Source organism: Alosa pseudoharengus, unplaced genomic scaffold, assembly GCF_046254945.1.
Source record: "Alosa pseudoharengus isolate Yale_2024_CS ecotype anadromous, Long Island Sound unplaced genomic scaffold, YU_APseudo_1.1 YU_APseudo_1.1_scf_18, whole genome shotgun sequence".
NCBI classification, from domain to species: domain Eukaryota; kingdom Metazoa; phylum Chordata; class Actinopteri; order Clupeiformes; family Clupeidae; genus Alosa; species Alosa pseudoharengus.
The window spans coordinates 5,988,632-6,003,568 of record NW_027468650.1 but is presented as its reverse complement, the minus strand read 5'-3'; the positions used below and the strand labels follow the sequence as shown (position 1 = coordinate 6,003,568).

Genomic DNA, 14,937 nt, shown 5'->3' with positions numbered 1-14,937 from the left:
CTAAAGACAATGTTTCTACTACTAGGCTGATAGAGATTGCACTTATTAGTCACTAGAGTAGCTGGCTGCCTGTTTCGGTTTTAATTTGGGTAGGAAGAAAAGTCTCTCTCTCTCGTGTAGGCTAGGCTGTGCTGAGTGCAAAAAGGCAGCCCTCATTCATACGTCATTCTGACTGAATCCGATATGATCTGAAACTGGTTACCTAAAAGAATCATTAATCTTTGTTTTGACCTTTTGAATCTTTGTGTTTCAAGTGTCTCATCTATCCCATCCAGACCTTCCACACAGGATCCCTCAAAGTAAGACATATTTCTATACTTTTTACTCTGTGTTATGGTTGGCTAGAGGCTGAGAGAGAGTAGTCACTAGAGTAGCTGGCTGCCTGTTTCGGTTTTAATGTGGGTAGGAAGTCTTTCTCTCTCGCACAGTTTTATAAAAAAAAATACAAGACGCATTTCATACATTGTATTTTTGTTAACACCTAGATTGTTTCTGTTTTCCACAGGTCAAAGATTTCCCAGATCAGCTCCTGCTGGATGCACAGGTATTTTGGACAAGTTCTCTCTAATGTTGTCAGCACACTACTGTATTATGAGCATTGCTTGTTAATTTTTTTTTATCATTATTTTTTTTTTTTTTAGTTTTTTGTAAAATGCTCTGACTTTTCTGAATTGTCTTTATAGAAACAATCAAACGAAGATATAGACTTTTGTGCTACTGTCTTATTTTTTCCCCCTGTTTTATTTAATTTTTTGTTTAGGTGCTGTGTTAAAAAATCCTGCCCAACAAAACTCCACTGAGGTTGATGTAGAAATGACAGTGAGAAACTGACTGCGGCTGAGCAGTGATAGGAATGGGGGGTGGCAAAGGCGGGGCAAGCAAGCATCTTAAATGAACTAATTGACTGGACTGAACTGACTAACTGACTGACTATTTTTCTTTTGAACTGACTGACTATTTTCTTTTAGACTGACTAACTATTTTGGAGGGAATTTCTTATTTGTGTTGTAGTTTTCTATGTGTGAGTGTGTTAAAATAAATGTTTTGATACTACTTTTGTAAAAACGAAGTAAAAATAAATGTTCACGGTCATCTCTGTGCCCTCCTGTTTTGTTATTTCTCCCGGAAATCTCCTGTAGCCTAATTTGCATGACCATCAAACTTAATTTTAAAATCACTGATCTATTCTTTTTTTCTGTTAGACTGACATTTCCCAGGTTGTCAGATTGTGTATGAAATAGCAGCTAGCCTAAACAAATCAATAAGACCTAATATAACGGTGGGGTCCTACTAGAGCGGCGAAAAGCATTCAAACACCTCGCTTCACTTTATGTCGGGCAGGTACACACACCCCGAAGTCGGCAAGACCTAATTTGTTGTCTGGGGGGGCATTCTCGAGCCCCACCTATCCCTCATCCCTCTAAGAAAGTGGTAGGTCAAGCTTAAAATTGTCAAATTTATTGAAATAATGACAAGTTCTAAATATATCCTCTTCAACAGAGTTAAAATCAGCTGGTGCTGCAGATATAATAATAAATAAATATATAACACACATATTTCTGTTTTCCAGCAACATTTTAGGAAGCATAGGCCATTTTACAGCATTGTACAATATATTCAATGAAATGCCAACATGCTGCAAAAATCCATAATCCAGTCATACTGAGCACTGCTGGTTGGGAAATATTTTTGAAATAAACTTTGCAGGGATGTGATGTAGGCCTACTGTTTAATACATGGGATCACAAGAGTCCCTACCAATCAGACGTTTCAGCGATTTCGCTCAGAAATCTCAAAGGCATAATACTGTCGCGATCGAGGCTCCTGTCCCATACTCAAGTTTTTTTGGTGAATGCAGTAATCTTATTTGCTAGGTGAGGTAGGTGCTTGTCTTTGCCTTGTAACTGGACATTTAACTCAAATGTATCGCTAAGATATATCAAATATATCGCTAAGATAGGCCAGCTTTGTCAAGAAATGTTCATTAGTGAACGTGCTTGCAGATTCAAACATGCGCTCTTCCTCCAAGAAGTCGCGACTCGGAGCTCAAACACGCGCGACACCACTTTTTCGGGAAAGCCACCTTGCCTCGCTGTGAAACAGTACAGCCTTTTGGTCAGCTACCATCTCTTCGCAAAGTGTGGAGAATAGACGCGCTTTTAAGGGCCGGGTTTTGATTAAATTCACCACTCTCACAACAACGTTCAAAATCTCATGTAGGTCGGGACTAACTAAGCTGCCTTGACACGAGCGCTTCCCTGTGAATAACACAGTGCGTCCATTGCGCATCGGGTGCTACCTGGGCCCAGGCTACAGATAAAAAATAAATAAAAAAAACTCCTGTTTTTCACGTCAGTTCGCGCCCCACCTGGCATGTCTCCGCGACCCAGTAGTAGGTCGCGACCCACAGTTTGAGAAACGCTGACCTAGAGAGAGAGAGAGCGCGCGCACGGGGCAAGGACTCATTGAGAGTCTGTGTTGAGGTAGGCCTACTTCTATCGTCTGCTCTGGTAGAGTTCCACATACTAGCTACAATGCAAGATATATTTAGCCTATTTATTTATGGACAATGTAAGGCGGGAGGTGTGTGTTGCTTTTAATTATCGAATGTTCTATCGAACACATTTTTATTGATATCGATTACATGTCTATTGCGATACAAATCGCTATTGTTTTATCGCCCAGCCCTAACTGACACTATGGTTAAGTTAGTTTTACTTTGCCAAAGAGTTCAAATAATAGAGGAGTGCAAATGTGTGAAGGCTATGCTAGGCTTTAGTAAAGCATGGTTTAGTGGAATGACTATTCCATACGGTCTCGCAAGCAGCCTCCTTCAAATGCAGCGTTGAATGTCAAATTACCAATGCATTTATTTGACATCACACTTTGCGCCGTTAAAGAGAATGACAGATGTCATTCTCATTGGTTTAAAGGGACACCAGGCAACGTTTTCGTGTTAATTAATCATCTTCGTAAGTCGGTATATAGTTAAATGACTCATTACGGGGCGAATGAAGGCTCTCTCGCCCGCCCCTACTGCCTGTAGGAAGAATATCCCACTTGCAAGTTCGGTGTATCCTACCCGCCGACCGAAGCAGGATCAGTTTACAGCACAGAGGGAGGCTAACGAAACGCTAGAGATTGTTGCAAACGTGTGTATAATGGCAGAGCCGGCAAAGAAGCAGCGAAAACCCTTGACGGAAGACGCAAAGAAAAGGAAAAGAGCTTCAGACCAAGCGAGGGGGAGTTTCGTAGAGAAAAAGCATCAGGCTTGCCTGGTGTCCCTTTAAATGATGTTACGCCCCAAACACACCCATGACTGATTAAAAAACCTAGAAACGGCCCCAGCCGTGGCGCAACTGGCTGGGGCACCTGCACCATACACCGGCGACCCAGGTTCGATTCCCGCCCCGTGGTCGTTTCCGGATCCCACCCGACTCTTTCTTAAAAAAAAAACCTAGGAACACCTTGTTGCGCCATGCGCTCGACGTTTGATAACGAAAACCGTCCCAATGTGGACTGGACATCCTACTAAATTTGAATAAGCTTTTGACAAGTGACAATGCGCTTTACAAAAAACATAAGTAAAAGGAAGCAAGGCTATGTACAGGACTGAGAGGATGTACAGGACTAAGCAGCGGTCATATTTTGTACCGCTATGTGGTACATCTAGTTTGTTTAATTGTGTTCCTATTTTCAAATGACAGAAATTTAACATAGGCACAGAGTATCTAAAATCTATGTCCGGAAAGTCATTAAACATCTTATTTTTGGGAAGACTTAGCCCACAGGGATTCATGCTGCACGTCTCGTTACCTGTTCCTCCCAGTTTTGCAAATATTTATAGACAGCCCAAGCTTTCACCAAATGCTGTTTGTCAGAGACTATGATCAGAGCACTGCTTGTCATGCAGAAAAATTGAACAATTGTAATTGTTATGTCTTATTGATGCTTTAAAGGTGCTAGAAACCTATTAATTGTACTTTCTCAAAGAATACTACACAGGATTGCTGTTGGTTAGGTAAGTTATAATGGGTACAAATATTTTACACTGAAATTAAATTACAGATGTGACTTAAATTGTACATATTACAGAATTTCTCATATAACTATCACTAATGAATGTCATTACTTATTTGCAGGGAATCATGGAGAATAAATCTTCTTTTACATCATTCATATTTATTAATTATGAGCCAATGGACCAACATAAATATTTGTATTTTACAATTTTTCTACTAACATACATTGTAACTATTCTCTTAAATACTTGCTTACTTATATTGTATAAAAAAAAAACCCTACATGAACCTATGTACATTTTCATTAGTAATTTAGCATTTAATGGAATATATGGCAGCACATCTGTATGGCCACATATTATGACTAAACTTGCTACACAGTCACACACAATCTCTTTGGTCAACTGTTTAATTCAGATATTTTGTTTGCACACTTATGGTATTGTTGAACTGTTGAATTGAATGGGATATGACAGATATGCAGCAATATGTACCCCCTTACACTATCATACCAAAATGTCTCCAAGAAAAGTAAAAATTCTCATTGCAGTGGCTTGGCTTTTTCCTTTCAGTTCCTTTGCAATGTATTTATCACTTACAATTCAGCGGACTTTTTGTGACAATGTCATCCACAAAACTCATTGCGTAAGTTATGAAGTCCTTAAACTTTCCTGCCAAGATATTTCTGTACAGAGCATGATTGGGCTCTTTCTAACGGTTGTGTATGTGGCCCCCCAGTTTTTTGTTATTTTCTTTTCATATGTTCAGATTCTGAGAATCTGTTTACATGCATCCAAAGAGTGTCAAAAGAAAGCACTTCAAACGTGCATACCACATTTGTTGACACTTATAAACTATGTTGTTGGCGTTGTTTTTGAAATGACCCAAGCGCGTATGAAGGCAAGCCAGATTCCATATGGAATGTCTGTATTTATGTCTCTTTTTTTTTTGATTTTGTCACCACTGTTAAATCCTGTGATATATGGTTCTACTGCACTTAAAGTATATATTCATCAGTTTCTTCAGAGGAGGAAGTTATCCCCAGTATCATGATAAATAGTGTTGTTGTCCTTTTAAAGTCATGTAAGCACCAATCCAGGAGTAATACTCAGTCTCTTCACAGCAAAACATGGCAAAGGCCCATATTCTGAAAGCAATGGGAATCAACAGTTACTTATCCGTTTTTCATCCAACACAACTGAAATATTAAGGGTAACTCTGGGGTTGAGGCACATTGTTGTAAATTAATATACACAATTATGTATTATACCACAAAATGGTTTGTCTTCTCTATCAGGAAGCATGGTTCATCTCAAAGCATAGCATAAGATACAACTTGGCTCCAAATTCTACTGGTCTCTAAACTAACCCTCTTTAAGAAAACACTGGCAACACTGTAGCTGTGTGATTATCTCAGTGTTCTTGCAAAGGCTCATGGGAACACAATGAAATAATAATGAACTTCGGTGTTTCATATTAATCTTACACGATTCTGTTAAATTCATGGCTGTGGAAAAATATGTGAGTTCCATGTAATAACATTGTGTTAGAAAGAAAAATATGAGTTTCATGTTTTGTGGTTTAGTAACTGACAAACTCTTTTCCACTTTTCTTTTCCCCACCCATACGCTTACTTTACATGGTTCAATTAGAAAAATGGATTACTCAATTGGAATACTATTTGAACACAATAAAGTTGTTTTGAAACTAGACTAAACTTGACTATTTCAAGACTGTTTTATGTAATTGTAAGGTAATATGGTTTGATAAATTGGAAAGTCCTGACTTTTCGCTTTTTTACAGAACACTGGTCATTATTGGGGAAACTAGATGTACCGCATAGCGGTACAAAATATGACTCCAAAAAGGCAGAGGCAGCAAGAGCATGAGGTGGTTACTGTCCACGTGAATCCATCATGACTGAGCGCAGAAACACAGAAGCCAAGTGTTAAGGGTAGACGTGGTCGAGGCGTTGTGAGGTGGATGTTAAGTACTCAGAGATCTCAAGTAGCAAGATGGGTATTTATTTTTCCCAATTATGGCCCACTGGGCAAAAATAATTAACAAAAGGTTTAACCAAAACAAAATAATAATAAAAAAAAATACTTTCAATAAACAAAGCAAACTGACATGATAGTAAAAACAATACATCAATATCAAATTCTGTCAAGATAAGACTATTGCAGTCAATAAATGTCTGAGCATACAAGACTTACGTCTCTTCACCATTTCTCTCCCAATAGACTGAATCCCCCATGATAAATAGGCCTGAACATTCCCTTACAATTGGGCCAAACCAATATAATAAAAAGCTAAATATAACTAAGCTAAAAACAGCACAAAATAACACATTCTAACTAACTAGAAAATAAATTAATACATTTAAACTTAATTGCTAATGTTTGGCATAACCAAACAGTACCCAACAGCTAAATAATATTTTATTACATTTTAATTACAACACGGGTGAACTTCCGGTTAACCCAGGAAGTCACAATATGTTTTTAAACGGTGTAAACGCGGCATTCACTCCTTTACAAACAGAAGAAGACGCGACAGTGGACACCGGTAGGACAAACATGTAACGATGTGATAATGACATTCTATGTAATGACTAAAGCTAAATAAACGGAACATTTAAGACATGACATAGTGTGATTATTTTAACAGACGTAAAGTGATTGAATGGTGAATGTTTTAAACTGTAGGGAGTTGTGGTGTTGTTTAGTTTTAGCGCATAGCTCGCTGTAGTGTTTAACTATAGGCCTATATATAACAACTACGGGAGCAACGGAGGAAAGGTATGATGAATGACATGTTTGACTGATGAACATAGACGGTATAAGTGTAAACCGAAAACACAGACACATTCAACAAACATATACATTCAAGCAGACATCAGTTTTGAGAAGCTTGTGAAAAACATTATCTGCTCATCCCTCCCTGCCTCCTTCGACCCCCTCCAATTTGCTTACAGAGCCAACAGGTCTACAGAGGATGCCATCTCAAACCTCATGCACACCACCTTAACTCACCTGGAGGAGGGGAATGGGAATTATGTGAGGATGCTGTTCATTGACTTTAGTTTAGCATTCAACACGATAGTACCTCTCACCTTGGTCACAAAGATGAAGGCCTTAGGACTGAACACCACCCTGTGTCACTGGATATTTTACTTCCTCACCAACCGTTCACAAGTGGTTAGAGTGGGGGGTCTGACATCTGACTCATTAACCATCAGCACTGGTGCTCCCCAAGGCTGTGTTTTGAGTCCACTGCTGTACAACATCTACACACATGACTGCAAAGCCAACAGTAGTCATACCTCCATCATCAAGTTTGCAGATGACACAGTGATCTTGGGCCTGATTAGTAACAGCAATGAACAGCTCTACTTGGATCAGGTTGATGAGGTGGCACAGTGGTGTCAATCTAACAGCTTGACACTGAATATCAATAAAACCAAGGAAATGGTAGTGGATTACAGAAGGCAGCAGCAGAACTACAGTTACAGCCCACTAATGATCAGCGGGCAACCTGTAGAGAGAGTCACAAGTTTTAAATACCTTGGTGTCCACATTACTGAAGACATAACATGGACTGTTACCACTCAATATGTTCTGAAGAAGTCCAGACAACGACTCTACTTCCTTCGTCAGCTAAGGAAATTCAAAGTTTCTACATCCATCATGAAGGCCTTCTACACTTCAGCGGTTGAGAGTGTTCTAACTGGTAGCATCATCACCTGGTATGGGAACTCCACAGTTAGAGATTGTAGTACTCTGCAGAGAGTAGTGCGCTCAGCTGAACGTACTATAAGAACTCAACTCCCTGCTCTACAAGATATCTATTCCAGAAGAGTACTCCTAAGAGCCCAAAAGATTCTGAAGGACTATTCTCATCCTAACAATGGATTATTCCTACCGCTGAAATCAAGAAGACGCCTATGTAGTCACAAAGCCAGAACTGAGAGACTCAGGAGAAGTTTTTATCCCCAGGCCATCCGAACTCTGAACTCACACTATACTGACTTTGCACACATTCACTCCTCAGCACTCTCAAACATTTCCCAACTCTGAACTCACACTATACTGACTTTGCACTCATTCACTACTCAGCACTCATGACCCCCCCACACACACACCTACAAGACTTTTAGCACTTTTACATCCCTCTCCCTATGCTATAGACCTTTTATTTATTTTCTTATTTCATCACACGTCAAAACACACAAACACACACACATATCTGACTTTCTCCAACTTTTCCACATCTCCATAGAACTTTTTATTTATTATTTTTGATTTCTCCTCCATCTACCCATGTCCTTGATTGCCTAGCCTTTGCACAAATAGGCTGAAACCAGACATAATTTCACTGCATTTCTTACTTCCAGTAACTATATGCATGTGACAATAAACTTCCTTGTATCCTTGTATCCTTGTACATACATGCAGTGTTTTAAATGAAGGCAGCGTAATGCTGCCGTGACGGTGGCTAATCGCCCCGTCACACCAAGGAATTAAAAAGGGAATGCACAAGTTTCTTTGAAAATTAATTTTAATATGCAAATGAGCTATACACTAATCAAATATAGGCTACCCAAAATATACCGGCATAGGCTTAATTCCTTTACTCCTATCACAATCAAACCTCACACAGTTAAAGTATACATGAAAATGAACTTTTTTGTTTTACAAGTTTCTTGGAGAAATCTATTTTAAATATGCAAATGAGCTCAACACTAGGCCTAATTGACTAAAGCCATAAAGTCACAAGTAAAACAGGGGCCAAATGACTAACACATTCATGTCCATTCATTAAGTTAACCTATGCATAAACACAATAACTTTGAAGTCACTTGCCACACTCTTCTGGGTCACTTGCCACAAAAAGAAAATTGACCTTAAGAATTGATTGCACAATCTTGCCTCCAGTTGCTTTCTAATTTTTTTTATTTGTGAACAAGCCTAACCTAATGACATGACAGAAAGTCAGAAAAGCCATCTTATTCATTAGTAACGTGGTGAGATTACATTTTGTGCTGGTAGATTTACAAATGATTGGTATTGTTAGTAAGACATAGTCTTGTGTTAGTATTAGTAAGCTCTCACAGAAGACAGATGAAAACCAGATAGACACACTTTCCAGACATTCCAGCTCTTTAAATAATTTTGCCAGACACCAAAACTGCTTCTCTTTTCTGTAGTAAACAAGTATTTCAGACCAGGCGGGCCACACATCAGACTTCCACCGTTTGTAAAGTAGCTTTGCAGTGAGAAGCTAGCGACAGCAATATAGGCTAGAAACCTAATCGAAACATTTTAAGTTACCAACTCCTTTCTAACTAGACAATTTACTGTAGACACATTTTGCTTAAGGCCAAAACTACTTTTCATCTTGAAGTAGCAGTCTACTAGTAGTAGTAGTATCCTACTGAAAAGAACTAACGGTAGCTTGCTAGCACTAGCAAATTCTATTGGGCCTAATTTCATTGCTAGACAACACTGTTTTATTTTCTTTTTTTGTTTATGCAGTGTGTAATGTATGTAAACAGGGGAAATGGAGAAGTGTAAAATATGTAATGAGTCAATCAGTGATGAAAAAACATCGGTTGTTCTACGAGCAAAAGGCAGCAATGGTGTGAACCGTGCCAGTAGCTATAGTGACAATTCCTGGAGACAGAGTACACATCGAATGCCGCCGCAACTATTGTAGAAGAAAAAAAAAAAGAAAAAAAAGAAGAAAATATTGTACGTGATGATGTATTACCATCTTTGCAACAACCACAAATCAAACATAATCTCCGCTCAGAACAGAACTTCCATTTTCAAGAGCATTGCTTGTTCTGTGGACAACCAACTGAAATAGATAACAAAAATAAGCACAGAGAGAAAATGGATATTTACCAAGTAAGAACAGGAGACTTCCAGGAAAGGATTGTGCAGGTTTGCTTCTTAAGGAACGTGAATGGTCTAATGCAGTTTTGGGGAGAATATCATCTGTCCATGACCTTCATGCAGCCGATGCAATGTACCACAACAGTAACTTTCGAAATATGAAGAATATTCCGAGTCAATTCTCTGCAAACCCAGGCAACAAACCCAAAAGATTCAAAGTCGGAAGACCAAAAGATTATGAGAGAACAACAGCATTCCTAAAGGTGGCAAACATTTTAGAAGAATACGATGAACAAATTACTATTCAAGACCTTATGGTAAAGATGACAGAGTACTTGCAAGACACAGATTGTGAACCATATTGTGCAAAGTGGATGAAAATTAAAATAAAGGAACACTTTGGAGACAGAGCAATGATGACTGCCCTGGAAAATCAATGCGTGGTCACTTTGTGAGACACAGCCCACTCAATTCTTTGTGAATGTCACAAGCAAAAAAAATCTAATAATCCAGAAGACGAGAAGCTGAATATAATTAAAACAGCTGCAAAGTTAATTGGAAGTGATGTCAAATTCATGGGAGTCCTAAACGATTCTTACCCAGACTCAAGTGCAGGGGCGGACTGGCACCAAAAATCGGCCCTGGCATATTTGGCCCAAGCGGCCCTCAAATCGGTCGGGCACACCTAATTAAATACAAAATCTTTGCATTTCCCTTAAATATTCATATCTTTTCAACTGTCATGGAGCACTGAAAGTGATATAGGCCTCATTGGTTTTCTCTCTGACCGATCAGAGGTAGGCATGGAGCATATCTCCATATTCAAGTAGACTAACAAGCAATTATTAAAGAAGAGTTTCTGCTTGAATTCAAAGTATCATTTCAAATTATTCAATGGGCTACAATTGTCAGCAGCACCAAAAATTACTGAAGCCTATGTGTAAAGAGTTAAATTACCCAGATTGTCTTAGACATTAATGTAATTTATACCAGTTATCACTGTAGGACAACTGAAACAACACAAAATAAACAGGGCTGTTGCTGGAAATATTTTATTCCTGTAGGCTATACTTCCTACCTACATTGGTGGTACATTTTGGAACAGTACAGCTACATGAACTAATTGTCTTTAGTGTCTGACAGTAGCCTAGGCCTATAGGTTATATATATACTGTAGCTTAGTTGGCTTGTGCATGACGTGACGTTTTGTAACCTGTTTCCGTCAGTCTACAGTCTTTTATCCCTTCTTTACCATGATAACCCTCCCAAGATAGAACCACCACTCATGCCATCAATGTTGAATTTTGGGGACTGACAGAAACTGATCAATCTGACCAACAATTAACGTCGATTTGACACTATTTTGCTGTCCGGGTTTGCAAATCATTCATTTAGAAAATTTAAGTTGTGCTATTTGTTATCATAATCACAGCACGGCTTTACTATGTTATCATTAGCCAACCATATCATTACATTATCGCAATTTATAAGTCATCATAATCATCATAGTCAGCATGGCATGTCACAGCCTACCTGCTCCACCACTGAGTTCTTATCATAGCCTCAACTAGGCTCGCACTCTCCACCACCTGGTCACTGTCCCTTGCTCTGTATATCCTCGTTCAAACTCAACGAACTTCAACATGTTGCTGACATATGCTAGCCTACTTGCTATATTGTATTGAAGCTTCTACATTGGTGTTCATTTTGCACAATTGTCACTACTGGCACCCGCCGCAATTTCGTGTAGGCAACTTCGATTAACTTTTGATGCGCTCACAGAATCCTGGCTCTGAGCCAAAATGGGAGGGGTGGGGCCTGACGTGAGCTGTTATTGGATCAGTCCAGTGTCAATATTGAAATGTAACCAATGGGCCGCTGATTGTCCTTCGTTTGGGCCGATCGTTGGCCAAAATGATTAAATTATATGTATAGCCTATTCTATCGCCCAAAAGGTGCGTCGGCCCACCGGGAAAATTCCCGGTATGCCAGATGGCCAGTCCGCCCATGCACAAGTGACATTCAGTACTTTAAGATTCCTCCTATACGTAAACCTATTGTTTATCAGCCACTGGCTCTGTTGCCAGCAGATAACAAAACATCACAGCTGGATATTTTGTGGAAGACATCCCTAATCCTTCACTCTCAAAGGCCATAATAGTCTGGTATGATGCAGATACTGCATCTAGGTGAACACCCTGGGAGAGCTTCAGTAACATTCCTTCCAATGATTGATCTTGATCCCAGTGATGAATCCTGCATATACTCAACATTGAGGTTTATGGTAACTCAAGCTCTGCAGTATGATGTGACCCCTGTTCTGATGTTCGACCAACCCCTTTTCTGGAAAGCCTTGACCATTATCCAGTCTCAGCCAAGCAACAATGAACTCAAGCGAATAGTCCTCAGGCTTGGGGGATTTCACATGCAAATGATCTTCTTGGGTAGCATTGGCCATTTAATGCTAGGGTCTGGACTGGAGGAGCTACTAGAGGTGGTGTATGCTGGAAATACAGTGTGCCACATGATGTCTGGAAAGGCTGTGTCCAGGGCAGTTCGTGGTCACATGCTAGTGGATGCCACACTTAAAGGAGAATTCCGGTGTGATATTGACCTAAAGTGTGTTGAAACATGATACCGAGTGTGAACGTATGTCTCATAGCTCACCTCGGCTTGTCCCCTGCACTCAGAAATCTGGCGCTAGTTAGCCAATGCTACCAACACAGTGTTTCGTTGTGGTGCCTCGGGCATCGGCCTAGCCATGCAAATAAATCACTGTTTTACACCATTTACGAGGCTCAAAGTAGCTCCATACTTCATTGGTAGACTTCCGAGGGCCTTGCCATTTAAAACGAGACATAGAGAACTTTGAAAAAGCACTGGTAGTTTATTTACAAGACGATTTATACAGACAGTACCTTAAGGAATTTTACCGTTCGACGCCATCTTGAATTTAATCACGATAAGTCGAGCGACGAGTACGAACGAACAGGTATGATAAGGGATCAGATTCCAAAAATAATTCAGTGGAAATGCATGGATTCAGTTGCTTCCATAGCAGCAACTGGAATCCATGCATTTTTACGGAATTATTTTTGGAATCTGATCCCTTATCATACCTGTTCGTTCGTACTTGTCGCTCGACTTATCGTGACTAAATTCAATATGAGAACAGCACAGCTTTGGCTGCAGTACATGGACATGATTGATATTCTGAGAATCCAAGCAACTGGATATTGCACCTTCAGTGTGTTCATGATATGCTACCCTACTTTGCCGCTTCTGGACACAGACTATATGCAAAGTCAGCCTATGTATACTTGCAAATGATGACAACCCTACCTGAAACACATCCAGATGTCCACAAGAAATTTGAAGAGGGATTTCACGTATTGAGGCGGAGCAACAGGGCTCGACTGTCTACTGATCTCATTATTGAGCAGGTGCTCATGAGAAGTATAAAAACACATGGAGGCTTAACAAGAGGGAAAGGATTTACAGAGACTCAACGCTTTGTGTGGGTCCTCTCAATGCCAGCATGTGCAAACATCAACAATGCTAAGCAGTCCTTCACGGGTGTCTCATATGAGACCAGCGACCAACATAAAGACCTGACCTGGCCAGGCAGACTAGAGATGTCAGTGACACTCTTGCCCTGGTCACCTATCTCAAAGAGAAAGACCCATTCACTGAGAACCCTTCCCTGCACAACATTGCTAATGGTATGACAGCCCAGCAGGGAGTCAATGTTGAGAAATCAAGGGAAATTGGGTGCAAGATTTTGGAGTCTATGGTAGGGAAACCAGTGGAGGAATTCACCTTCAGGAAAGCTGACCAAGCAATGACACTTGATCATCTGTCAAGATCAAAGGAGAGACAGTGGTAGTGGATCCACAGCTGTTATTCCAGCTGCTTGTAGCAGTGAGAGACCGTTGTGAGGATATGCCATCACTGTTCAAGTATGAACTCTGCAGTCACCCGCCTGCTTTGTTTGAATCATGCTACCTCCCACTACAGGCAAACAAGGCAATTCTTGCTGATGTCCTCTGGAAATCTATTGAGCAGCAGCAAAGACAACCCAGCAGTGATGTCCAGCATGTCCTTGATGGGGGTGCATTACTACATCGTCTACCATGGCCACAAGGGTCCACATACAGTGTTGGGGAGTAACGGAATACATGTACCGGCGTTACGTATTCAGAATACAAATTATGAGTAACTTTATTCCGATACAGTTACAAGTTAAATAGTTGGTATTTAGAATACAGTTACATTGTTGAAATCAATGGATTACATGACGATACTTCTCTGTTTCATAAGTTTATTCACTCTCTAAATAAATTAAGGCAACTCCATTTCCCAGAAGCTCCTGAAAGCAATCTATGATGAAATTGTTTACATGTTTAAATCCAAGCCCCGCCGTCTTGCACTAGCATCAAAACGCAGTCAGCACGCATTATGGACGCGTCATCGGAGACCCTGAAATGACTGTTTGCACAGCAAATTAGGAGTAGCCTAAAGTAAGTGGAGGTAACTCCTGTTCATCACTGATCGTGGTTCCTGATGTCTGTTCAAAGGATATTTTCCCAAGTATTAACAGCTCAAGCTACTTCGGCCAATCGGTTACACAGTTTGCTAATCAATAAATAAAGCCTAGTTCACGTGTTGATTTAGACCTAGGCCTACAATAAAACCAATCTCTAAAATAGGAACTGCATTCTAAGTTTTTTATTCTAACTTAAAATAGATTTATGGATTATTTTTTTTCTAATTAGATCTACATTTACGTTTTAAAAAGAATTATATGGTGCAGCCTCTGAAGAATTATTCTTGCGAGTAAGCCTAGCATATTAACGTGCGGTTTTTGATTGTCATTACGCGATCACGTTCATTTTGAGAGCCCTGATATACAGTAGCCTATAGTGTTTACATTTACAGGTCATTTGCGTTCCACCTGTCATATGCGCCCCTCACTTGTACTGGGTTGATGCCACCGGCACATCTTAATTATAATT

The 14,937-nt window shown here is 39.9% G+C and overlaps 1 long non-coding RNA gene across 1 annotated transcript; it reads left to right on the top strand.

Annotated features, from left to right (window-relative positions):
- The first annotated feature begins 221 nt into the window (after positions 1 to 221).
- Positions 222 to 802, top strand: LOC143131592 (uncharacterized). Its single transcript, XR_012988130.1, has 3 exons — positions 222 to 299; positions 506 to 544; positions 761 to 802. It is a non-coding gene; the product is annotated as an uncharacterized LOC143131592 (long non-coding RNA).
- Positions 803 to 14,937: the final 14,135 nt, after the last annotated feature.